The following is a 26,931-nucleotide window of genomic DNA, read 5'->3' as shown; positions in this document are numbered from 1 at the left end:
CACGGTCAACTGTTAGTGGTATTATAACAAAGTGGAAGTAACTGGGAACAACAGCAACTCAGCCATGAGATGGTAGGCCATGCAATATGACAGAGCGGGGTCAGTGCATGCTGAAGCGCACAGTGTGTGGAAGTCGCCAACTGTCTGCAGAATCAATTGCTAAAGACCTCCAAACTTCATGTGGCCTTTAGATTAGCACAACAACAGTGCATAGAGAACTTCATGGAATGGGTTTCCATGGCTGAGCAGCTGCATCCAAGACTTACACCACCAAGTGCGATGCAAAGTGTGGGATGCAGTGGTGTAAAGCACGCCGCCACTGGACTCTAGAGCAGTGGAGGGGTGTTCTCTGGAGTGACCTATCATGCTTCTCTGTCTGGCAAGCTGATGGATATGTCTGGGTTTGGCGGTTGCCAGGAAAACAGTACTTGGCTGACTGCATTGTACCAAGTGCAAAGTTTGGTGGAGGTTGGATTAATGTGTGGGGTTGTTTTTCAGGGGTTGGGCTTGACCGCTTAGTTCCAGTGAAGGGAATTCTTAAGGTGTCGACATACCAAGACATTTTGGACAATTTCATGCTCCCAACTTTGTGGGAACAGTTTAAGGATGTCCCCTTCCTGTTCCAAAATGACTGTACACCAGTGCACAAAGCAAGGTCCATAAAGATATGAGTGAATTTGGGGTGGAGAAACTTGACTGGCCTGCACAGCACTCCACTGAGAGTCCTGACCTCAACCCGATAGAACAGCTTTGGAATGAATTAGAGCGGAGACTGCAAGCCAGGTCTTCTTATCCAACATCAATGCATTACCTCACAAATGCACTTCTTGAAGGATGGTCAAACATTCCCATAGACACACTCCTACACCTTGTGGACAGCCTTCCCAGAAGAGTTCCCAGACACAGGCGTCCCAATACTTTTGGCAATATAGTGTGTGTGTGTGTTTATATATATATATATATATATATATATATATATATATATATATATATATAAAATGCCTACACAAGCCATATTCTAATTTAACGTTAATAAAAATGTATTTTCCCTTTCAATCTGCAGCCGCTGTAATTTTCTGTAAAGTCCAATGCAATATGGCAACTAGGAGGAATTCTGTACACAGTTGGTGTAGAGAACGTCCCCAGAAATGTCATTTTTAGGAATCCTCTGCAGTAGGAATCATATTTATTTTGGTGAGATACCCCCTAAGGGCTATTTACTTCTAGAGGGATGCAGACAATGCAACTACTCATTAGAACTCTTAAAATACATCATCTGAATATATTGAACACAGTCATTCCATTCAGGAATCAGTATTCCAAGGACATAATGGGACATCCTACGTTGGAATCTGCTACAAAGTTTGTTAAAATCCTTGCAATGTACATTGATCATCCAGAGGGGATTGTTTTCAACAAAAGTTACTCTTTTTTTCAACAATTTACTCTTTAAATTGCCTTGTTTAGGGCTAATGCACACTATGTGCTGTTACAGGTGTTTTACTGCATGGTAAAAGGTCTGTAACCACAGGGACACCCAGGAAACCATTGTTTCCTGTGTGTCCCATTCGCACTGCAATGCAGCCTAGTTCTACAGTGCAGTGTGCTGTGATAAAATGCAGAATATCTGCATTTTATCACAACACACTATGCTGCCAGACATTGAAGGGAAACTTCAGATAAAGCTGGTGCAAAACAAACAAAAAGGGAGCAGTGCAATGCGCCGAATCACGTACCACACTGCCTTCTAGCGCCCTTAATATTTTTGCTTATCTGTTATTATTCTTTGCCTTTTTTTTGTCTACTTTCACTACCAAGACAGGAAAATCCAGCAAACCCACAGGGTTTTTCATCCATAACTAAATATCTATCATCTGTACATTCCTAAAATGATGCTTAATTGAGCTTTCAAGGTACTGAAAGGGTAAATATCCCTCCCAGACTCTGCAAACTGTTTAAATTACCTAAAGAGAGAAGTTTTGGTGGATTTGTACATTACAGATCCACATTCCGAGGGTTTGAATTTCAGATGGTATGTCAGTCATTATTTTTAGGTGAATTATTTACTCAACAGTTATTTAGAGTGTTCTTTCTCTTTAAATTTCATTATTGTTTTACGTTATGCGTGTAATTCAATTCCTTTGTTGTAAATATCGGTGGACTGGATAATGATTTCACCTGGTGAACATAGCATATAGTATTGATGTCAAAAATATTTAAACCAGGCTTGATACAGCTGTACTGAATCAGAGAATGAATGCCCTTGAGGCGTGAAGTTAGTATATTTATATGGATGTTGCATGCTTTCAGATTTCTAGAAAGCTACTCTTCTGTTTTGTATTATTTTTATTTATCATAAGAAAGTTTGATACAGTGTATTGGTGAATTGTGTGAGTGATAAAAGGTTATATTTTTTCTTCTTTTGAGTACTTAGAGGCCCATGAAGATGCCTCCAACCTTTTAGCAGTTTTAGAACCGCATACAAATACTGTATATTATAAACAATAAGCCATGGTAAAGCTAAAAATACTGCATTTTTTCTCATTACATCTTTTAAAAATAATTATATAATAATAACAACAACAACATAATGGTTATGATAAGTGTATGAAGAAGCAAATGTTCCATCAGGCAGGTGATGGAGGTCTTTGGTGAGTCTCACAAAATGTAGCTGAGAGTTCCAACTGGCTATCAAAGCATTGCTAGGCAATTAATCTGGTTTTCTGTCAGAATCAACATATTTATGGTATTCTACAGACCTCTATAGATAAGGTAAACATATGCTGCCTACTTTTCACTAGTTATGTGACAGGTATCCAAACATCACTTTTCATCATGGGGATTTTAGCTATTAAAGTGATATTAAACCCAAAACCAAAAATGTATTATATTGCAGCATACTGATCAATAGATATGGTGGCTGCATAGGTTTTTTTTTTCTTTGCCTTTTTTCCCTCCTGTTTTCACCTGGTGATCTGGCTAGTAGCACACCTCCTGTAATAGTGGAACACCACTCTGGAGGAATGAGCCAGGACACAGAAAACAACAGTATTGTCAGTCTGGGGGGGATGGGAGTGTTAAAGTATAACGATAAGCAAAGCATTTTTTTTTTAGTTTTGGATAAAGGATAGATGGATTAATACACCTGTCAGCTTGTATTGCTGTTTATGTCCCTATTAGGGAGACTATCTATTTGTGCTATTCACAATTATAATTGAAAGTAAAACAAAATCCCAAATTCTGGCTTGTCCCCAGAAAAGTAATAGAGGGAAAATTGTCCAATGGGAACACTAGTTTTGGTGACCTGGGGGTCCCCAAGAGATTCCCTTAATGTGCAGGGATTTCCTCTTAATTCCTGTTTTGGCTATGGAACAGGAAGTAAAGGGAAATCTCCCCAATGTGACAAAGATGGCAAAAATGAACCTTATAGGGGTTAAAACCCCCCTTACTCTGTCCAATATTTAAAAAAAAGTCTTGCCTGTAGTGCTACTTTAAATGTATTAGCAAATTTGAATACAAATAACAAAGTGAAGCCAAACTCCAGCTAACACTTTATAATCTGTTACAGTAAACAGTGTTTTACTTTTGGGATCAAAGGTTAAAATGCATAAATAAAAGCTGATCATTTTAATCACCCCTGCTAGTGGTAAATGGATGATCCCATCCATGTAAGCTATTACATTCTGTCAGAGAGCTTGAACTTCTAAAAAACAGCAGAGCTGCTGGCTGAATCACCAGATGAAAATGGAAGAAAGAAAGCCAAAAAAGAAAACTAAGGCAGCCATTTTGTCTAAGAATTTGTAAGCTGCAATATAATAAATATTTGCTTTTGGGTTTAATACCGCTTTAATAGCTAAGCTATCAGAAGCACTTGCTATTTCCAAGAGATTTTTCAAAATATTAGCAAAAGCCAATAGCAAATGTGTTGACTGACCCTTCCCCATAAAAACTATGGACTGATCCTTTCTCTGTGCATGTAGCATTTTCAAATGTAAACCTGGTGGGTGTCAAAATCTTGCAGGTTTTTCAATCACATTCCATTCTCAGCCAGAGATCATCCAGTCTGTAGACAAATGGGCAAAGGAACAGTGATGTGATGTTTACTAGGATAGCATCTGTTGGGTTGATGGAGAAATAAATATTTTTTGGTCTTTAAGTTTTTTTTCAGACATCAGCCTTCTCTTATCTATAGCTAGCTTTTGGGTGTTTTACTCATAAATATACAAAACCCAATCTTTCCCAGCAATCAGTGTTTCTGCCTTATACATATCCTACCTTCCCACACAGCTGGGACCCAGAAACATCAAGTGGAGCATTGCCAACTAGCTTGTGGTGATTTCCAGGTCTACTGTAAGGTAAGTGTTGAGGGAATTGTCTTTAATGTACTGTATAATGAAAGGCAAAACTAGTTTTTAGTTTTGGATAGAGTGGAAAGGAATTAGAACACCTGTCATTTTTATTGCTGTCTTTGCCCCCATTTGGGAGATTCAGAAAGTAAAAGAAAATTCCAAATTTAGGGTTGACACCAAAATAGTAATAGAGGGGAAATCTTCCAATGTGGACACTAGTTCTTGTGACCCCGGTGACAACTCGTCATGCCCTCACTTTGGAAGGATGCTTTCTCACTTCCTGTTTTGGCTATGGGATAGGAAGTGCAGGAAAATCTCCCAAATGGTTAGAACGGTTATAACCTTTCCGTACTCTATTCAAAATGAAAAAAAAAAAAAGTTTTGCCTTTAGTTTTACTTTACCTTGCAATACAATGCAGTGAATGGGAGCATGAGATTGAAGATTCCATCGTGTGTTTCATTATAGGGGCTTGTTTATACCAGGGGCAACTAAGAAATGAGAAATGGAATTTAAAAGTACCCTAAATTATGCTTGATTTACAAAATAGAGCAAAATTTGCATGTAATCGCAGTGTATAATGAATGGTGTGTTATTCAGATTAATGTAACAGTTGTTCTAGAATTAGTTAATTTAATGCTTAAAGTGGTTGTAAAGAACCTCCTTCTTCTAGGTTCCCCTGTCAGCTCTCTTGGCTCCTTCTCTTCTCCAAGTGCCCCCACAGCAAGCCACTTGCTATAGGGGGCACTCGTGTAGGCTCGATCCTGAGTTGGGCTGTGTGCCTTCATAGCCACACACAGCACAGCTCAGCCCCTCCCCCTCTCCTTCCTCACATGATTTGGCTGACAGCAGAAGGGACCAATGGCTTCTGCTGCTCCCAGCCAAGTTTGTGAGAGCATAAAGAGGGGAGAGAAAAACTGACGCCGGGCACATTGATCAATAGAAGACTCAGGTATGTGTTTAAAATGGTTGTACACGCGGAAGAAAAAAATTAAAAGGCAGTAGCTACAAATCCTTTTAGCAACATAAGTGTTACATTGTTAACAATAAGGAGGAAAAAAATAAATATTCAGTACTGCGACACTTCCAACAAAAACAGAACAACAACCCGTCTGGCAAGAGAGTTTTCGGTATTGAATCAATAAGAGGGGATTCCGACAGTGGTAGAAAGTTTCAGAAGTTATGTAAAGGGAGACTTACTGAATATTCACTTTAGGTTCCCTTGTTCCTGGTGGTCTCAATGAGGATGCAGCGGTACATGGAGACATTCACTGATCCACTGTCCCACAATCTCCATTGAGTTTGAATGGGTTCCTCTTACAGTGACCTGCTATCTCCATTGGTTTAGAGTGGGTCCCTCCTAGGTCTTGTGGAAATTCAGCACTTGTTGTGGTGGATCCCCCTGGGTCTTGTTAAGATCCAGTACCTGCATACTAGGCCCAACAGGGTTCATACACACATGCATGTATATACTGATGATTTATTCATCCACATACCATTCTATTTCTGTCCTCCTATCTTTAGGTTTGCACAGTTGTATATGGCTCTTATATCATATATATTGTATGGTTCTAATATGCTTTTATTTGTTTGAGTCAATACACTAGACTATAGGAACACAAATAGCTGTTGTATGTCCATTGAGAGAATTAGGGTGCAGATGTCTCCTGCACCTACATTTTAGATATTATTATATCATTTTATTTTATTATTGTTTCATGTTGTATTATATATGGTGTAATATATTACATTATATCATATTATGTTATTATATATCCTTTTTTATCTTATAATATGCTATATTGTAGTTTCTATGATCATAGGACTACACATGTACATGACGCATGATCCACATGTTAGGTCTGATTAATTTTCCTTTTGTTAACAAACAACCCCTTTTTTGAGGTGTTATAATAGGTCTAGTAAGCTTCTGTTATTCCTTACTCAGGTCTTTATGTCCGTTGAAGCCCTATATCTATCTACGACCAATTGCAACTGATTTACACATTCTAATATGCCTATTTCATTTTTATTTATTCATCTGCTGACCCGCACAACTACTAGGTTATTGTCAAATTACTTCTGGTGCAGTTTCCTGGTTCACCACCAGGAGTGCACATGTGCGGTTCTTGTGAGCATTTGTTGTTGTTGCTACTCCCAGTACTATATGCTCATGTCAGCTGCGCCTTGCCTCCCCAACCATTGGAGGCTATGGCAGGCGCACAGAGTCTCTCTGGCCACTAGAGGCTCCAGCTCCTGGCCAGCACAGCCCTGGAAACGTCAGTGCATTCCATGTTGGAACACATGATAAGGAAAACTAGGCTGTATGAACTGCTGTTCATTCTTAAGTTCCGGCCTCTATGGAGCGCCGTTTCTGGGCGCTACTCAGCATGCTCCACCTGATTTTTCATCTTGCCTACATTGAATGTTCTGCTGAGCCTAAGACTGGATATGTCTTCCTCTTGCTAGAATACATAGTGTAACCATACTTCCTGGTTGGCGGCGCTGGCGTGCGTCCCAGCTGAGTGCATGGGTGCTGTGGAGCTAATACTATTTAGAGGTCAAATGTGAGTACTACACCAATATGCCCCAAGGATCTAAAGTGGTAATACTATCGCCATTTAAAACAGCTAATGGTGAAAAAACACACTTATTGATCACTACAAGCTATCACCATTAAAGATCCATAGATACAGTAAAGTAAGACTGGATACAGGACATGTGTTGTTGGAAGGATTAGTGGTGTATTTAGGTTTCGTGCTGCCCTAGGCAACACAAAAATCGTCTCCCCCCCCTCAGAGAGACACTGACCAACACCCCCCTAAGAGCCTAACATTAACCAACAGCAAACCCCACCTTCTCGAGAGAGCCTTCCACTACCACCGCCCCATACACACTGGCAAGCCCCCCCATCCTGGCAAGAGAGGAGACACTCACCTTCACAGCTCCGGACATCCCCGGGAACAAGAGTCAGGCTCTGCATACACCATCAGGCAGCCTGCACCCTCTCTCAGATCCCACCTGGTCCCCATGCTGTGTGTGTCCTTTCTTCCATGCCTTCTTTCGGGGGGCGGCGCTGCCCCCCCCTGAAAAATGCTGCTGCCTCCTTGAAAAATGCTGCTGCCCCTCTGAAAAAATGCTGCCCTAGGCAAATGCCTTGTTTGCCTTGTAAATATGCCCCTGGGAAGGATCAATGAGTAAAAATAAGGAATACATAAAGTAAGCTACAATATAAAACGTTTTTGTGTTTTAGTACACTTTAATAGGATGTACTGTATATAGAAATCCATCTTTTTTTGCCCCTGGAAGAAATAGGATCACTCAGCCTGGTGTATTTCTCAGTACGAAATAGAGTACAGAATGTGTTATACTAGTCATCAGTTATTAGATCAAGCATGATGGTAGATTAGTAAAAAAAACAATAAAGTGGTAGTAAACTCATTAAAAAAAAAGTTTCCTGCTGCAAGGTAATATCATACATAGCGATTAGAGATGAGCGAATTATTCAAAAATTCGATTCGGCTGATTCGCCGAATTTGCGGGAGAAATTCGTTTCGATGCGAATTTATTCGCCGCAAATTTAACTTATTTAAAGGGTTTCTAGGCTTCAGAGAGCCTTTATATTAGTGCAGAACACTGTACCTTTAATTTAAATGCCCTTGGAGTCTGCTGGGGAAGAGAAATAATACTGTCAGTCAGTATGACATGCAGATGAGTGCCGTCGATCTTAGAATCACCGCACACTTCACTCATTTGGGCAGTCACGGGGCACGACGAAGAAGAAGAAGAAGAAGAAGAATGAAAAGAAGAAGAATGAAAAGAAGAATGAAAAGAAGAAGAATGAAAAGAAGAAGAAGAATGAAAAGAAGAAGAAGAAGAATGAAAAGAAGAATGAGAAGAATGAAAAGAAGAAGAAGAATGAAAAGAAGAATGAGAAGAAGAATGAGAAGAATGAAAAGAAGAATGAGAAGAATGAAAAGAAGAATGAGAAGAATGAAAAGAAGAAGAAGAATGAAAAGAAGAATGAAAAGAAGAAGAAGAAGAATGAAAAGAAGAAGAAGAATGAAAAGAAGAAGAAGAATGAAAAGAAGAATGAAAAGAAGAATGAACTATATTACTATATCAGTCTCTAATGGATGCTGGAGAGTTAAACCCCCTAACACCTGCTGTGCCCATTATGAGGGGTTCCCACCATCCCTGTGCTGAGGTTCCAGGTCTGCACACCTGCTGCGCCCATTATGAGAAGTTCCCACCATCCCTGTGCTGAGTTCCTGGGTCTGTACACCTGCTCTGCCCATTAGGAGGAGTTCCCACCATCCCTGTGCTAAATTCCTGGGTCTGTACACCTGCTGTTCCCATTATGAGGGGTTTCTACCATCCCTGTGCTGAGGTCCCAGGTCTGCACACCTGCTGCGCCCATTACTAGGGGTTCCCACCATCCCTGTGCTGAGGTTCTGGGTATGCACACCTGCTGTGCCCATTATGAGGGGTTCCCACCATCCCTGTGCTGAGGTTCCAGGTCTGCACACCTGCTGCGCCCATTATGAGAAGTTCCCACCATCCCTGTGCTGAGTTCCTGGGTCTGTACACCTGCTCTGCCCATTAGGAGGAGTTCCCACCATCCCTGTGCTAAATTCCTGGGTCTGTACACCTGCTGTTCCCATTATGAGGGGTTTCTACCATCCCTGTGCTGAGGTCCCAGGTCTGCACACCTGCTGCGCCCATTACTAGGGGTTCCCACCATCCCTGTGCTGAGTACCTGAGTCTGTACACCTGCCAAAAGAAAGTTTCAGGATTTTGAAGGAGCAAAACACAGTAATACTGGAACAAAAATGAGCTGCGTGGTGGAGTTGCCAGAAGAAGAAGAAGAAGAAGAGGAGGAATGAAAAGAAGAAGAAGAAGAATGAAAAGAAGAAGAAGAATGAAAAGAAGAAGAAGAAGAATGAAAAGAAGAAGAAGAATGAAAAGAAGAAGAAGAATGAAAAGAAGAAGAAGAATGAAAAGAAGAGGAAGAAGAATGAAAAGAAGAAGAAGAAGAATGAAAAGAAGAATGAAAAGAAGAAAAAGAAGAATGAAAAGAAGAAGAAGAAGAATGAAAAGAAGAAGAAGAAGAATGAAAAGAAGAAGAAGAATGAAAAGAAGAATGAGAAGAATGAAAAGAAGAAGAAGAATGAAAAGAAGAATGAAAAGAAGAAGAAGAATGAAAAGAAGAAGAAGAAGAATGAAAAGAAGAAGAAGAATGAAAAGAAGAATGAAAAAAAGAAGAAGAAGAATGAAAAGAAGAAGAATGAAAAGAAGAATGAAAAGAAGAAGAAGAAGAAGAATGAAAAGAAGAAGAATGAAAAGGAGAATGAAAAGAAGAAGAAGAAGAAGAAGAAGAATGAAAAGAAGAAGAAGAATGAAAAGAAGAATGAAAAGAAGAAGAAGAAGAATGAAAAGAAGAAGAAGAGGAATGAAAAGAAGAAGAAGAATGAAAAGAAGAAGAAGAATGAAAAGAAGAAGTATTCCAGTACAGCAAAAAGTGTATCTGCAGAGAGCTCCGCTATTTCTGACAGTTCTCTGACAGTTCTGACAGTTCATTTACAGCGGTTGAAACATTGTATCTATTTATTTCTGAATAAAAACATCTGTATCCTAAATGGAAACAAATAGATACAATGTTTCAACTGCTGTAAATGACCTGTCAGAAATAGCGGAGCTCTCTGCAGTGACACTTTTGCCGGCTGATCGGGAAAAATTCGATTCGTGCACCCGAAGTTGGCTAAAATTCGGATTCGATGCGAATCGAATTTTTCCCGATATTCGAAACGAACTCCACTTCGCCTGGTTCGATTCGCTCATCCCTAATAGCGATGCATACTAGCACATTACGAAAGACTTACCTTAAAATGAAGCCCTCCAGCAGTGCGTTGTCACCTCTGCAATAAGCTCCCATCTTCACCTGGTCTTCGCGGGCTGCAGCTGCTTGAATGGTTGAGCTGCCAATGATGTCACTCCTGCGTATGCGTGAAAGAGTTTTGGCCATGGCACACAATTCTTAAGGAACAGCATGGGTATGCTGTTCTTTCAGAGTGCATGTGCCGGTGTTGTCACTGGCTGCCAGCGTAGAATATCTCCTAAACAGTGAATGTTTAGGAGATATTCATTTTACCTACAGGTAAGCTTTATTATAAGCTTACCTGCAGTAAAAGTGCACAACGTGACTTTACTACCACTTTAAGGTTGCTGTATTTGTAAAGCATGTAAGAAATTAGTGCATCTGGTTTGGCCAAGCCACATTACCCAGCCTTTAATTCCACTGAAAAATTAAGAACCAAATTGTTTGAGAACATTATAATAACCTGAACCATTTGTTGAAATCCCTAACCAATTAATGACCATGATGACATTTTTATTGTGCACCTCAAATAATTTATACCTTGGCTAAAGGAGACAGGTTTAAGAAACACATAATAATTGTTACAATTAAGAATGATTTGTTGTTAACACATATTAGCAACTAAAATGAGTTTAAATGATATGTGATCCATTTCTGTGGCAGCAATTTAGCATCATATACGTTTTGTATTATTTCCTGCTGTTCTCTTGCTAGTGAAGCAGGTTACCATATTCTACAAACATTATAAAAGGTGAAGCTGCTATTTTAATTTAGAATATATGTGCCTTAACTTTAACATGAAAAATAAAATGTAGTGCTGATCAGCACTTTCTTTTTTAAAGCACTGTAAAGCCTTGATATTGAATGTGAATAATACAAATTAAATTGGAGTGAGCTCTGTTACAGGTTTGCTCCGAGAGAAATGACTTTTTCAGTTTTCGACAATGGCACTGTATTACTCCTCAGTATATTCAACCAAAATTACCATAATGGGTCTATATAACACTCAGCAGGGATTGATTTAATAAAACAAAATTAGGGAGACCAAAGAACATTAACTTCACCATCATACATTATTTTTCAATCACTTTCTCAAACAAGCTGTAATGAAATAGTAAAAGTATTGGCCCTAGCTGTGCATTTTTGGCATATGTACTGCGGTAAGACTGGCAAATTACCATTTTAGATTTTTACAGCTTTATTACAAATCAGTTAAATTGCTCAATGTGCATTGCCTGATATCTGTAAAGTGCAGCTGTGTCAATTCATTCTGTTGGCTCTTTCTAATTAAGTGCAAGGTACTGGCCTAAAAACTTGACTTTCCACACGTCATTATTAAAGTATAGACATCTGTTTTGGCACATTTCCTGGTCTGTTCCATTTATGAACCTTGACCTGTAAAGAGCAAAGGTCACTAGCCTCCGGAAGGTGAAGCAATATGGCTATCAGGCTCATCAGACCTGCCATTCTTTACACAGAGCGAAATTGTGTTGTTATGTAGGCGTAGGCTCAGGGGTTTTTTTATGCACTCAGGGCCATTTGACCTCTTAGGCGCTAAAGAGTTTGTATTATGTTTTTCTCACTGAACTCTAAGTTTGTTTGCCTAAGCAAAGACACCAACCGTTGGTAAATATAATTCTGTGATTGGTGTTCTGGAATCTGGACTAACGTATGCAATGTAGAATGTGGAAGTTTATCAGCTACTTAGGTGTATGTAAATCCTAACAATTAGCTTTTCTTACTTGGTCTCTTTTGCTACCATTGAAAGAGTTTTGTTCTAACTGTTTGATACATGGAAATAAATGCCTGTTGATCCTGCCAGAAATCCAGCAACTTGTAATTTGTACTCTGTTGTGTTATCTCAAGCATTGTTATCAGCTCTGTGATTTACAGAACATCTCAACCCTATGTTAATAGAGATTAGGTGTTCTGTAGTTCTAACACACTTCCTGTCCGAGCGTGACAACACTGATCTTCCATAGGTACTGTATAGTAAGTGAGCATTTTCTAGCTAGGACGGGAAGTGTGTTACTGGCAGGATCATTAGGTGAAAAGCAATGCAAACCTAAAGGCTGGTAAGCTGAACTATGTTACATTTTTGTTCTCAGTTTTTCTCAGCTCAAGACTTTTCCTTGGTGGAGGGTGGCCTGCTGTGCAACATATAGCTTTCACGGTAATGGGCAAACCCAACAGATTTTGCTCACTAATGTCACATGAGCAATTTTGTAGTAGAAATTTGTTGAAGCTACAAATCTTTGCCTGTTTTCTGAGGTGATTTGTAGATAGCTACAGAGTTTGCTGTTATAGCTGTCTACAGTACTTATCTATGCAGCTACAAATTGCTGGTGTGTCATGGTCACTAACAGCATGGATAACATGATTAGCTACCTAAGCTGGTCATACTGTTGTTAGCTCTAAACACTGCAAAATAAATCATTGAGCAGCAGAGCTACTAAATGCTTGAAGTCTCAGCCACACAGATCTCTCATTGACTGTAATAGACTGTCTTTTCTAGCTACAAAAATACTAAACATATCGATTCTGTAGCTGCTATGGATCACTCTTGCAAAATTGCCCATGTGACATCAGCCTTAAAGCAGATCTAAACCCTCATATTCTTTACAGCTATGGAAGCTGCAATCATAGCCTGTTTGATCTGCAGTTGGCATGGTGTTGCACACATGACAACAGCCATTTGATGGCTTCACAGTTCCATTGCATGTCTTGAATGTAACTGTTTTGGGGAAAAGTTAAATTGATGGGTTTAGTTCCACTTTAAGGACACAATAACCATCATGGCAATCATGTAACGCTTCACCTTCCTTCCAGGTTGTTTGATATCTTAGTGAATAATTCAATGCTTTGGAAGTCAGAGGCCCCCTATACACAGACCAATTAGTAGAGGAAGTCTAAAATGAAGATTTTCGGTAGACAATCAGCACATGTTTAAGCACCTTCAAAATTAGAGGAACCTGCCTCTTAATATGCTACTGTCTGGTCAACAGCCTGATCTGCATTCTTCTCTGTGATGAGCACATTTTGGAGTCGCCATATATTAGTAGCATCAGACAGCATTGTCAGTTTTTTTTTCCTTGTTTTATCATTCCATAAAATTTTATAAGGCTTCTAATACACAGGTATTAGGATAGTCAGGAACGGAGGGGATGTTGATGTCACATAACACATGACCAAACATGACAGGGATATTAAAGGTGTATGTTGTGCAAACAGCATGAAACTCTGAGCTTAATTGGAGGAGGGGATGGGGCATGGTCAAGGCCCACCAGAACCATACTTGTTCTCACCAGCCTCATTTTTAGGAATTTTAAAAATGCATGAATAAAGTGAAAGGCATAGGCACTATTGTATTTTCTTGGAGTGAAAAATCCTGCATGCTGTAAATTATTGCTTTGCTCTGTGTGTTCCCATTCAGGTGCACTGAACTGGGTCATGGCCCTGCAATGTAATGCGTGTAGAAATATATTACAATGCACCAGAACCATATTACGTGCAGCTGTGTATATTACATCAGCCTTTCTCAACCAGGGTGCCTTGAGGTTTCTTCAGGGGTGCCTCAGGAAAATGACCTAAATTTGGAAACAAGCCAGCTTTTTCGTTACACAAAGCCACGGGTTTTCATTGTGCACCACTACGACCTTCTAGCTGCCGGCGTCCTGACAACCAATGACATCATCAGTTGATAAGGAGGATGTCAGCTGCCTGCACAGGATCCTAGTTTGACCCTCCCCTGCCCCTCTCCATCAGTGCTAGGGTCACATTAGTTCAGTGATGGAGAGAAACTGAGGGAGAAGTGAAACACTGGAATACTACTCAGTATCAGTGTGCAAAAGGGTATTTGCTTTGGCAGAATAAATCACCTCTAATATTAGGTGTCCTACATGTGTGAATATTGCTGCGTATATAAAACTTTTCACATTTAGAATGGGGTGCCCTTTTAAAATTATGGACAGTCTTGAGGCACCCCATTTTAGAATGGGGTGCCTCAAGACATTTCATAATTTTAAAGGTGCCTCGGGACTGTCCATAATTTTTAAGGGTGCATTGACTGAAAAAAGGTTGAGAAACACTGTATTACATTATGAATCTGCTGTAACCCAGATAAAGTTTGCACATGTTCCACTTACTTTACAGAGTGAAATGGGCAAAACAGGTTATACCAAAAGAATGTATTTTTTTTACAGGAATTTAAGTGTGTAAGTTTGTGTGTATTCATTAGGAAGAATTGAGTAGCTTTGTAAAGCCTTATGTAAACCATTAAATACTTTTGGAATGATGGCAACAGTTAAGCCTTGAACATTTAATTCTGGTAAAAAGTCTTACTTTTAAAAGATTCTGCACAGAAAAAGAAGCCTGAGGTTCTATGGGATGTTAGTCTAATATGCATCAAGAGTGGGTATTCATGTCAAGTGAGAAAATGTATTATAAAAAAAGCTATACAACTGTACATATACGTGTGAATTATCAACTTTAGAAGCATTGCATTCTATCAAATAAGAAATATTAGGATACTTCTAGGGACACAAAAAAATATTTCTGATCTTATGAAGTTAGTACAATATACTTCAGCATGTTTTTGTTAATAGTTAAAAAATGCTATTGAAAGTTATGTTCAATGATGGCATATTATGTTGCACTGTTGAGTGCACCAGGCACCTATAGTTAATAGAAAATCTATGTATAACTGATAGGATTTACTGATTGCATAATTACATTGTTTGGTTATGCAGTAGGTTATATGATCTGGCACAAGTCACAGGGGTCACATGTCACATGACTTCAAAGGTAGCCATAGACATAAGAAGACAAAGATAGCTCAAACTGGCCAGATTGTGTCATTGGCGCTCTGTTGCCAGCCAGTTGTCCTTGGGCAAAATGTCAGTTGGCCTTGTGAAATTCATCGTGCTATCTTGTTTGACCATCATTATTACAGGCATTGTACCATAAAATCATACACGTTTTACAGTGGCCCTGATTTCCTATAATAAGCAGTCATGTGTCACTGTTGCAAAGTCTTAATGACTGTACATAATAGTCCCTGTAGTTCTTACAACATGGAATCATGCTGTGTTCTGCAATCTTCCAGCATCCAGGAATTGTTATGTCACAGTTCCTAAGATTTCTACAGCTCTATTGTTGTTACAGTTCTTGTGGCTTCTGATGTTTACAATCCCATAAGAGAACTAGTTCATAGTAAGCAGTAATGGTTGGATTTAACTGCTTTAAAAAACATTTTTTCTGGAGTATCACTTCAGTGAAGAAATGACCTGATGAGTCTATTTGTTTTATGATGTGATATATAATATGTTAAATTAGCTGTGTATAAATAGCAGAAGATGTGGTTGTAAGTAGTTGACAGCCTTCACCATGCACATAGGCCATGTGTTTAGGCATACTGCTACATAGACTAAACCTTGGGTATGCTGTTCAAATAAATTGTATAAAAATGACAATGCAACTCTTTCCAGCTAGGTAATAATGAACTCATCAGACAATCCATGGATTCATTTTGCATTTTTATTGTAAGTGAATACGATGGATTTAATGTCACATGATCAGTTTACTGTTAGGCTGCATTTCCTGTTCTTATTGACATATTGGGGTTGAATTACTAAAACTGGAGAGTGCAAAGTCTGGTGCAGCTGTGCATAGAAACCAATCAGCTACCATTTTTTGTCAAAGTTTATTTGAACAAGCTGAAGCTAGAAGCTGATTGGCTACCATGCACAGCTGCACCAGATTTTTCACTCTCCAGTTTTTGTAAATCAACTCCTATTTGATGTTTTAAACAATTGTTTATAGTTGTTTTAGGTATAATCATTTCTGCTCCAGCTGATTTTCATACATATATTAGATGCTACATATGCATACCTTGCAAAGTTTCTAACCAAACACTTTACACTAATTTCACCATACCTACGCTTGACAAACGCATGCCTTTCAGGATAGTTGGGACAAATGTGCTGTAAATGGCATGCAAAAACAATGAAGAGCTATTAATCAAGACAAATTATGCGTTCATTATTAATTTTTATATTTTTAGATGTAACAAAATGATGTGTCAAACTGGTGCAAACTTACGTCGTCAAAGTGAAATGAGGAGAACCGTACCAAAAACATGTGGCAAATGTTACTGACATGATGAGTGAAGGGTTTTTTTTTCCTCTAAGGTGCTATAAAAACACAGGATCAGAGTTTACAGTTGGCATTCCCACTAATGTGTATAATTTGCAAGTGAAATTTATACATGTTGAACAACATTAGCGGAGACCTGTCATATAAATATAGCGCTCAGCGGAGGCAACCTGTGAGGTATACAACTTTTGCTAATATACAAGGACATGTTTGACATCTCATGTTATAAGACACTCACATTGTTATTGCTTGAATTTTTATCTGAAAAACATTGGCGGTTGGTTTAAATATATTCATGTGCACTGTTTCTTGATATCAAAATATTTTCCAGGACCATGTACACCACTGGTTTTGATGAGAGCATGCGTTCCTGGCAGAACAGGCAGTGACATCACTGTTTTAAAACTAGTGTACTTCATAATTATTGCAGCATTACCTTAGTCCCACTTTAGGGTATAGTCCTTAGAAATAATTAATGGGTATAAATGGATGACTAGAGACTAGTTTGAGCAAATCCTGACAGTGCTAATCACTTCCATTTTAACAGGGGACAGCCTGAAACTGGTTATTATTTCCTCCTTGTTACACTGACAGTAGAATGAGCCTCTGGTATGCTTATTTAAAATGCACAAACACAATGTTAATGTATGCTCAGAGTGGTAATCTACACTTCTGGGTAATGGAAACTACAGACATTCTGCTGTGATAAATACCACATATAACAATATGTAAATTGGATCTTTAGTGGTGCTTTCATACACTATTCTTGAAGTATCTTACATGAAGTGTAGAATGACCCATATGCCTATCATACAGTCAGGTAGGTTTAAGTGTACATATTGTGAAGCATCTTCCTATTGTCAAACACTCGAAATACTAGTTTATCAGTTTTAAAGGATCTGTAAATAAAGTCTATTGTGATAGTCATCAGAAAGCATTGTGTCCTGCTCCTCCATCTTAGTGCACTCAGTCATCAGACTGGCTGCCTTTTCCAGGTCCAGGCAGCCTCCGATGGCTGCATCAGCTCTATCCACCAGTTACTCAATGAATGAGCTTCTGCAGCCTGCTGGGATATGTGAAGGAGACATCACAGGAATCTTCAGGAGTAGAATACATCATTCTCACCTAGGTTAGAGGGGGACAGGACCACAGAAAAAAAAATAGAGACGTCCCCCCCCCCCCTCAAAAAAAAAAAGTCGCTTAAAGCTCCTTTCCAAGCTGAAGGTCCACTTTAAAGCTTACCTAAACCACATTACATAGTGGATGATAGGAATAGTAATTTACATAAAAATCATGGTTCTGCTTTCAGCACATCTCACAAGAAGTGACAAGAACACTGCATTACTCCCCTGCACAAGCACAAATACATGTCTTTAATACTAAAGGAAGGGAAGGACAACACCCTACAATATTGGCTACTGCCCAATATTGCTAGTAAATGTGGATCTTAAGGCATTTCTGAAACTCATAGCTAATAGACTCCAGCCTTTTATTCCCTCCTTGATTCACCTCAAACAATTTAGCTTTGTCCCCTTTTAGGAGGCTTAGGATAACATGGTCCTTACAATTCCCCTCATGGAACACCCCAATAAACAAAACCAGCCCTTATATCTTATAGCATGCAAGTATCGCCATGTACTGCATTCAATTCTGGTGTGAAATAAATATAGCAATACTTGTATGCTATATTGCACTTTTGGAGTGAGATGTGCCCTGTCTTTGCCAGCACCTGAATACAGAGTGTAAACACGGGAGACTTCTACTGTGGGCTTAGAGCAGTGCCCATATATTATGATATTTGTCAGCCCTTATAGCTGTTATCCTTTGATGTCAAGAAGGCATTTGATCACCTGAGCTGGGATTTACTCTACAAGAAATTGCCACCCCCCTCCTTTTTTGTGGAAGGTCTTGGCACTATATGATAATCCTAAGGCTCATGTTCATGTCAAAGGCCTACTGTCTGATCCTTCCACAATAGGAAACCATGCATCACACTCCTAGTGATATCTGGCAATGCAGAATAATATATTTGAAAATATCCAAAATGCATTTGTGTTCAGTCTATATAAAAAGGGTGTATTTTTTTAAGCTTTTATTTTAAGGCAACTTTTACTTTAGGTCAACATTTGTAGCAAGTGTTTTAGAACTAAACATGTCATGATTTGGAGTTGTACTGAATCTTATTTTCTTGAATAATTTACTTATGAGGTATAAAACTGTAGCAGTATGATGGTCCATTTGTAGCTGTTTGACAAACGTGATTGATGTTTCACAAACTGTATTTTTTCCATTTGGTAAAGGATAGTTTTCATTGAAAATGAGAAGAAAAAGGGTATCTTGTGTTTTTGTATTCCATTTTGTGAATCAGTAATAAAACAGTAAATCACACTCTCACTTTTCCCCTCAGTAGGCTCCTTTGGGTGGTTCCTAATTAATAAAATAAGTCCCACCCCAGCTTACAGTGTGCTTGGACCTTTTGATATACTTTGAACCCCACTGCTAAACACAGTAGCACAAAATACCTTCCTCTAAGCTGTTGAAACCCTTAACAACTGTTGAGGCACACTTCCTTTATTATTGTGCCATGTCAAAATCACAACCTTTTGTAATGTTATTATGTTTAGGATTTTTTTTGAGCACCTTAAAATTCCCTATTTCTCTGTATATTGGTTGGAACCTTTTGTAATGTCTATCATTTGGAACCGAGATATTAACTGTTTCAAGTGCTGGGTATGCTCATGGTGTACTGTCAATTAAAGTGGCCATAAAGACTGAAGGAATTCTATGCTTGAAGGTAAAAAACATTCTGTGTGAAAGGGAAGGATTATCAACTTTGTTGTTTTTCTGAGTTTTTTTTTTTTTTTTTTTGCTCTATGTATCTAGGGAAATTCAATCTCAATTTGTTCTAGTTACCACTGTCACTGGACCTAAAAGACAGATTTTTTTTAATTAAAGTATAACTAAAATCTAAACTTTTTTCTAGTTTTGTACACAATGGAGAGGAAATAGAACCTCTGTCAAGTTTTTTACTGCTTTCTTTGCCCCGTTAGGTGGATTCACCCCTCTATTTTGCCTGTTTATCATTATGACCCTGGTGGCAACAAAGGATTCTCTCATTTTGTAGGGCTTTGGTCTCACTTCCTGGTTTGACTATGGGACTGGCAGGGGAATCTCCATAATGGGACACAGATGACAAAAAAACTGACATGGGCCATAACCATCCCTTACACTTTTCAAATGAAAAAAAGTTTTGCCTATAGTTCTACTCTTAGTTGTCACTGGCACAGTAATAGGGGAAGGTTTCCCAATGGGTTCATTTGCAGTAAAAAGAGCACTTACCTCACTTTGGAAATATTTCCCTAAGTCCCTGATGCATCTACAGCACAGAAAATGAAGGGAATGTCCTCAGTGGGACACGAATAGCAAAAAAAACAAACGGGATATGAAACCTTTCTCATGTTCTGTCCTGGCGACACATAAGTGGGTAAATATTTCAAAGGAGGTCAAAGAGAGAAAAAAAAACTACAGGGTTAAACTTTCCCTACTCTATCCAAAATTGAAATGGTTTGACGTTAATGTGAACCTGTTCTATGGTCTGTGCAGCACCTACTACTGTCACATGCTCCTCTGCTCAATTTAAGCTTTAAAGGATAAGTTTTTAGGGTGGAACATATAACATGTCCCTTCTGCAGCGGCTTGGCGATCCAAGCTTTAAAGGATAAGTTTTTAGGGTGGAACATATAACATGTCCCTTCTGCAGCGGCTTGGCGATCCAAGTCCTTTATGTGACAGCACATGTATCAGCTGTCACTTTTTGAAAAGAGTGCAGCTATGCAGGGCTCTACCCACACAGCCGCATCATTCATTCACAGAGTTCTGTGAATGAATTAACTACAAGTACCAACGTCCTTTGCAGTTGTTGGTTTGTAGTTCTCAATGAACTACCATGGTGCTGTTTTGCGCTCTGGTAGTTCATTGATTCTTCCTGTCAATGTGAAACTGCCTGCCCCTACAATGTATGGGAAGACAGCTTACACTGACAGTCTGCAGGAGTCCTGCATGGTACCAGCAATCTGCTGATCACTGGTGCAATGCTTTCCTGGCGCTTAAAAAAATAGTAAATTCCCCTTTTATTTTCCTGTAAAAAAATATGTATTTATTTAAAAAAAAAATTTTTTTAAAGGTGAACTTATTCTTTAAGTCATGACTCTGGTAACTAGAAGTGAGGAAAGGAAGTCCTATGTGAGCTCAAATGGAACAGTGGGGGACGGAAGGGAAGGAGATTATGTGGAGCAGAGAAGGGGGAAACTAAATTACCCTGTTGCTTTGCCCTGCATGGGCAAAACTCAGGTTCACTTTGAGCTGAAGTCTATCGTTTAAATGCTAAGAGCATTTTTTTTCTTCTTTTAAAGAAACGTTTCTCTCATTTAAGAAGTAATATCACTATGATATGTGTAATTCTTTTTATTTTCTGAGCCGACTTATTCTCTAGATGTGAAGCCTGTGTGTAATAAAACTGCTTGGCCACCAAAAATAAAAAGGTGTGACTCAGTCATGATTTAATTGACAAAATTATTACTGCACTATGTAATGCTTCTCTGAAGATTACCCTATTTTCGTAGCTGGTTTTTATTAGTTGCAGGAGCCGGCATGTGATTTTGGTGATTGTGTGTGCTGATGCCTGCACAGGGAGGAGGGATCAAGGCAAGGTTGATTATGTAATCCACGTGCCACTGAGAGAATGAACAGGGGTGATCTGCAGGAGCCACTGAAAAGTGCCCTTATGTTGTTTCATTCAGTTCAGCTCCATAGGATTTTTCATCATCCCATCAAACGTGAGGCCTGTTTTATGGAGGCACAAAATGGCTAAACGTCTTAGACATCTCACTCTTTTCCAACCTAGAAGGTGTTCATTTAACAAACAGGAAAGACCACTAAATATTATCCAAGAGTGAGACATGGAAAGCTGCATGGATGAAGTCGCACATTACAAATATTATTTGTACTTTTGGGCTTTTTTTAAGACCTTATGAGAATGACATCATACCTATGACTAGTTTTAATAGCTTTTTCTTCAAAACTCCAGTCTGGAACTGTTAAAACCAGTGTTCCAAGATATGCAAACTGCGTCCATGTTCTGCTGACTTTTTTAGACCAATTTTGTTAATAAATTGATAGTGCAGAATTAAACTGCAATTTGCCAAATGCTTTTAATTTGCTGATAATGCTAAACTCTGGGTTCAAAGATGATACTTTTATTTCAAGCTTGTAAAAAAGTGGGAAATGACTACATTTTATTTTAGTTTCCTCGGCTTTAGTTTGCTTGAATTGGCTGACATTACATTTGTTAGGTTTGGGGAAGACATGCAAAATAGTATGTTATATTTTATACATTGACACCAAGACAATCTACAATAGGTCGCATTGGGATAGTGCCCCAGGGCCACCATTAAAAATCATGGGACAGCCTACCTACTAGGACAACCCCCTCCCCACCCCTGTGCTTTGTGTGAGTGTTGATGGAATAAACAGGCTTGTTTGAGTGTGGGCGATGACATCAGGCTGACATTATCAGCCACACCATTGCCCCGGTCTGCTTTTCTGTGCTTTTTGAGGCCCATAGCGTGCTGAGAAGCATAATCAGTCACACAGAGTCTGTAAGACTGACTGTGCTAGTGTCTGTGTAGAATTCTGTATCAGGGAGGACACCCACAGTCCTTTTTGTGGTCCTGGGCACTCTAATGGCTTGATGAGACCTAGGCCTAGTACAGGAGTACTGCCTGCTCCCCCCACAGGCAGCCCTGTAGTGTCTGCAAGATTTCTCTTGCAAATAACAACTAATTAGAGAAATATTTTCAGTACTACTAATGTGTAATCTAAATATCTGCACCTTTTTTTATATAAGCAACTGAACAGGCTTCAGTTACTATTTAAATGGGCCTAGTATCAATTATGGTAGATGTATGGTGCATGTATTTTAAATAATGTAAAGTGTAACATTTACAGGTATTTATTACTTATCATAGCAAACACAGTACTCCCCCGACATATGTTTAATCTGCTTTTATCTTCAAATGGATTGTACCATCTTTGTTAAGATATGCAGGCTCAGCATCTATTTGCAAGACTTCCTAGCCCAGAAACGACACACTAAAATTGACTCCAGTGCCTGTGCGGTTCTTGGCTGCTGGTTAGGCAGATTATTTCTCTCCTGTCCCCCACCACAACCCCTATCTTCTTGCGACTTGCAACAAGTTACAATATCGGGCAGCTAGAGTGAACACAGAGCAGGAGGAAATATAAGGAAATGCTTCCTCCTTACTGCAGTATACTGAAGACATAATTTTCCCAAGTTCCTAGTTTTGGCCCAGGTACAGTCACTGGATCTGAAGACTTCTATGTAATTTTGAAAGGTTTTATGGAAAATCTATGCAGTTGCCGTGTATTGTAACATTATTTATACTGACTGACAGGTGCACTTTAATGGTCCATTTTTGGAAAAATAAGCCCCACAAAGGGATGTGTCTGCTAGTAAAATCTGGCATCCTGCAACTATTATAATGACTCATAGAAAGCAGTGAAAGAAGCAGATAAAAGAAAGATAATTTTGTTCTCTTGCTCTGGGTCACTACAGTTTGTGCCCAAACTTCAACTTATGAATAAGCTCTTACTATTTTATCTGTTTTTATGGCCAATTGAACATCTTAGCTTGTAGAAAAAAGCAAAATGCAGATTATTTCTGTTGTGTGCAGTATTTTTGTCTTTTGACCCAGGAGTCAAAACAATCTGTTGCAGAACTCCGCAGGGGCAGAAACATGATAGAAACCTCATATATCTTAAAATTTATGATTGTTTCTTGGTGGTCTAAAGCACAATTGGGAAAGGGAGTACTTAGCCTTCTAAACTGTTTAATGTTTGTTCTTGAGGAAGGTCAGTTTGAGTTCTTATTTAGATTTATTGTAACAAATATAGAATGTCAGTAGCAAATCCAAAGACTAGCAAGTTACAAGTCGGGGTTACTGGATTTATGTTTCATTATAATGACGTGAGGATAATTCTTTTAGCTGCATGACCATTTCATTAGTCACAGTTTGTAGAAACAAATCTTTGTACAAACAAAGGTTTGAATTAAAACAAAAACAAATGAAGTCACGTTTATCCTCGTCTTCCGTTTGGCAAGAGCAATGAGCCATTTTTACTGATTGTTCATCTAGTTAAAATAGCAGGAAATTCAGTATTTTGAAAGTGTCCACGGCTGGTTGATGAGTCTGTGTAGGAAAGCTTGAGCGGAGTAGTAGTAACATTCTCTGGTTTGCCTTGGAAACAGATACTATGTGTATTTATATGTATATGTATAATTAATCATTTTTAGGCACTCTGAAATGCAATGATAATACATGTTTTTGCTTTCATCAGTAGAGAGTGGCTGCCAAACCCTAGACCTGTATTCCCAAGGATGTTAGGTGCCTTCTAACTGACAGAGCCAATGTAGAACATGCCATGTTCAGTGGCAGCGTGTTGAGGCAGGGCTACCCTAACTGTGGTGTAGGGCTTAGACTATGGTTTTCTGTGCATGACATTGCATCTGCACTCATGTATAGTCAGCTTTACATATGTAGGAATAAGTTGCACTTATTTGGAGGTGTGATGAATCCAGGCATTTTTTATGAGGGCTGCAAAGGAGCCCAAGCCCTTTAGGCCAGAATATAGTTTCTTTCCCAAAAATTACAACAGGAACAGTTACACATCTCATTGTGAAACAGTACTACTGGTACACACAATGCTGTGTGATTGATGTTGATGTCTGACAGAAAAAACAAGACTAACCCTATAGCTCGAGAACCAAGAGTAGGAGGGGAGAGACAAAGATGGTTATAGAGCATGTTCTAACCTGTCACCGTGAGACAAGGCTCAACACAATTGCTTCACATGCACGAGTGGGCACTTGTTGAAATATAGACGTTTTCTTACTTTCGGTCAGAAAATATCAGTATGCATGGGTTAACAGCAGGAGCAAAAAGAATGTCGTAAAGAATTGTGTTTGGTTCATCTTCAATGCATTGCAAGAGGTCCAGATTTGTTGAATTTCATAATTACTTGTGATGAAACTTGGATATTTTTGTATGATCTGGAAACCACTTCTACCTACTTCCCAAAGATCAAGTTGGTACTCAAACTAATTTTTGTTGGACAGGAATTGATTGAGAGCTGACCTACTGTTATTGGCTAATGAATTACGCAGGGGAGGCCAGCATTAAAGAAGTGAACTTGTTGCTGTGCCATGTATGGACAAAGTATGGGTATTGCTTCTGGAAATTAACAGTCATGGAAACTATGTTAAGGCTTTTTGGTCATGTATTAAATGCTCAAACCAATGTCCAGATAGCATCATTACACAATGATTTGGTTCAATTAGATCTAATTAAAAGCCACAGTGCGTTGTAGATATACATTAATCTTGCCCACCTGTATTGAGGCGAAATCTCACTTTTCTGTGGGCATACTTAGAGATTGTGCGGAGCATAGTACATTCCATACATCCTTAAATTTCAAATTTTTTCATTATGCTGTGACATGCTTTGTAGGCTTAGTATTCCGTTAAAAAATGTAAATGCAGAAAGCTTACAAGAATTCCTAAAATCTGCTTTCCTGGTTTAGAGTACAATTTCATAAGCATCATAAAATTGTTGAAATGATAACTTTCCGCTAGCATTCTGCAAATGACAGTAATGTCCGCCATCTCTTCTGAGCCTATCAGAGGTATCCAATTCTAAAAACTATTTGACTCCTCATGTAAGTCTTTGGATTTTTTGGATGTTTGTTACTGCATTCATTAGATAGAACGTGCCATTCTAATCTACAGAGGGACATGGTGCCAGATTCTTATCAAAGCACCAGTGCCTCTAATATTTGTGAGCTGGGGTTTTCTTTTTTCTCCACTTACAAGGGATTGAGTGTCATGCATTCTGGAAATGCTTTCAAGGCATGCTTATCCAGGAAAGAAATATTTTCACTTGCAGGGTTACTAGGGAGACAAAGATTACATGAGTCAGTATCCTGGGTCTGTGACTCAGGAGTGTCCATTTATTAAATGTTTCCAGCTCCAAGTAACTGTGTAATTATTATAAGCATGGGTTTGTAGGATGAAAATATAAAACAACATGATTTGAAGATCACTTTAGAAAAAAAGAAACATTTCTTGGTGTTTTATAGCTCTATTTCTTCTACCTATTTTAACAAATGTCATTTAAATTCTAGTATGGTTCAAGTTTTCAGAGACCTGTGATGAGAGGCTGCCATTGCATACCTCTACTGAAAATTATACTTGTCTGGATGTCATACTGATCTGGTGTCTTAAGTCCCCTATGAGACATAGACCAAGTACTGACCAAGGTTTAAGTATGCAGATCAGGAGCTCAGACTTTACTCTGACTATCTTTGACTAGGGACTATGTTGCGTGATGCAGATGATTTCAGCTGTAATAAAGTAGTGCCACCTAAAATGGATTTATTTATTTTTTTGTGTGGTGTGGACAGGGCTCCATCTCTTGTCTTCATTCTTCCCTGGGTCCCCAGCAGGCAGGTGCAGCCACATCACTAAAATTGCTTAGTTCAGTTTGTTCAGTCGAACTACTTGTATCATTCATTTCTGTATAATCTTTAGAGCTAAAGGGCAAGTAACAGATTTGTATGTACCCTGCCTTCTTTTTAGAGCCTATGTAGAAGATATATAGCAATGTGTAGGTGTATTTTGCATATAACAAAATACTGTTGTTCTGTCTGTTACAGCTATCCTGATAAGTATAGAGGAATAGTGACCAGTATTAACATTCAGCGAGGTTTTAAACTCTCTTTTATCTCCACCCAAAACCAATAATCTTGTTTTAGATGGAACTGTTGTTTAAATGTTTTATTTGCAAGTATGATACATTGGCAGAGGCCAAGGGCTTGTAGCAGCTTTCAGTATGTTTAATTTGCTTTCATTTATGTAAAGAAAATGCCTCAGCTAGCACTGACCACATGTCCAGCTCTGAACACTATGCAGGAGTCAGAGATAGCAGGTTATTACCTACAGTCAGCTATGATGAGAAGACCACCAGAGTAGTGACAAGTGATGTAGCTGCCCCCAGGGTAAAACAAAGGTTTACATATTACACTAGAAATTCGAATGTTTTCAAAACATTTTGCCAAGACAGTGGAACTTGGCAGCCACGAGTGCTTTTTTTTCCCTTCAGTTTTGCATATTTGGATGAAACATTATTAACTTTTTTTCTTGATTTTCCTACAAGCAACTATGAGCAACCTAGTAACACAGCTAAGAATTCCTCACAGTACTTAGACTTGTCTTCATGGCTACCAAAAGATTACACACACAAATCACTGCACAAAAGTAGCATACGAGCCAGAGAGCTAGATAACCACACCAGACAATTGTCTTGTCCAAACTCTTAAATAGTCCCCAAAGTGAAATGTTTTATAATCTGTTTATGTGCGGTAGTCACGGAAAAAAAAGAAAGAGGTTTGGGCACAGAATAACCGATAGAAAAAAGAGA

At 38.8% G+C, this 26,931-nt stretch overlaps 1 protein-coding gene across 1 annotated transcript in view; it reads left to right on the top strand.

The window, feature by feature from the left end:
• HHIP (hedgehog interacting protein) overlaps positions 1-26,931 on the top strand; it is a 133,142-nt gene that overhangs the window by 70,107 nt on the left and 36,104 nt on the right. The window lies entirely within an intron of this gene.

Source organism: Staurois parvus, unplaced genomic scaffold, assembly GCF_062004578.1.
Source record: "Staurois parvus isolate SC_StPar_1 unplaced genomic scaffold, SC_StPar_1.0 ptg000090l, whole genome shotgun sequence".
NCBI classification, from domain to species: Eukaryota; Metazoa; Chordata; class Amphibia; order Anura; family Ranidae; genus Staurois; species Staurois parvus.
Note: the sequence above shows the minus strand (reverse complement) of the source record. Positions and strands in the feature narration are given on the sequence as shown.